Below are 1,421 nucleotides of genomic sequence, written 5' to 3'. Positions count from 1 at the left end.
GTTTGCATATGTTTGCTTGTTTAACGATTCTATTTAAGTATAGGAGTATTAAATATGCAGAGGTATTTAGTATTCAATGTCAAATAATAATTTTAGTGATTTGTTACAGTAGAAAATGATAAGGTTTTGCATTGGTTTATACTAACCTATCTCACGAGTTCTTGTTGAGTTTATTGTAGATGAAGTTTTTGATAAAAAGAAGAGAAACCATGATATGAGAGGAATTAAGGAGACACAAAAGCTCAAGCTTGGGGATTCTCAAGGCACCCCAAGATAATATTTCAAGAAGTCTCAAGCATCTAAGCTTGGGGATGCCCCGTTAGGCATCCCACCTTTCTTCTTCAACAACTATCGGTTAGTATCGGTTGAACCTAAGTTTTTGCTTCCTCAAATGAATTGTGTTATCCTTGCAATGTCATTTTATTTTGCTTTGCTTGCTGTTTGAATAAAATACCAAGATCTGAAATTCTTTAATGAGAGAGAGTCTTCACATAATTACATAATTATTTAGCTACTCATTGATCTTCACTTATATCTTTTTGGAGTAGTTTGTCATTTACTCGTGTGCTTCACTTATATCCTGTGAGTAAATGGTTGAATGAGTTGATTGTCATAAATCTGAAATTATTTATGTCTCATTTGCTTATCCCTTGGGGAGTAATGACTTCACATCTAAGAAGTAGAGGTTTATTGAAGGTTAGCAAGTATTGTATTGGTCATTTGAACAATTCATGAAAGAATATTGAAGGAAGAGAGATTCCACATATAAATATACTATCCTAGACATCTTTTATAATTGTGAGCACTCATTAAGTATGACATGCTAAAGAGTTGATGTTGGACAAGGAAGACAATGTAATGGGTTATGTTTTCTCACATCTCAGTTAAAGTATATTGTCATGGATCATTCAAACATGTTGAGCTTGTCTTTCCCCCTCATGATAGCCAAAATTCCTTGCACCAAGTAGAGATACTACTTGTGCTTCCAAATATCCTTAAACCCAGTTTTTGCCATGAGTGTCCACCATACCTACCTATATGCGGTATTTACCTGCCGCTCCAAGTAAATTTGCATGTGCCAAACTCTAAACCTTCAAATAATAATCTGTTTTGTATGCCCAAATCGCTCATGTAGCGACTGGGGGCTGTCAGTTTCTTCCATGCTAGGTGGGTTATTCTCAAGAGGAGTGGACTCCGCTCCTCATTCACGAGAAAGGGCCGGCAACCGGTATGCCAAGTCCCATGATCAAAAGATCAAAATCAAATCAAAAATAATTGCAAACAGAACTCCCCCAGGTTTGATGTTAGTTGGAGGCACCCGTTGTTTCGAGCAAGTCATGGATTGATGATTGTTGGTGGAGGGGGAGTAAAAACTTTTACCATTCTGTTTGGGAACCGCCTAAAATGTATGTAGTATGGAA

This window comes from Triticum aestivum, chromosome 3B, assembly GCF_018294505.1.
Source record: "Triticum aestivum cultivar Chinese Spring chromosome 3B, IWGSC CS RefSeq v2.1, whole genome shotgun sequence".
NCBI classification, from domain to species: Eukaryota; Viridiplantae; Streptophyta; class Magnoliopsida; order Poales; family Poaceae; genus Triticum; species Triticum aestivum.
This window is presented reverse-complemented; position numbering follows the sequence as displayed.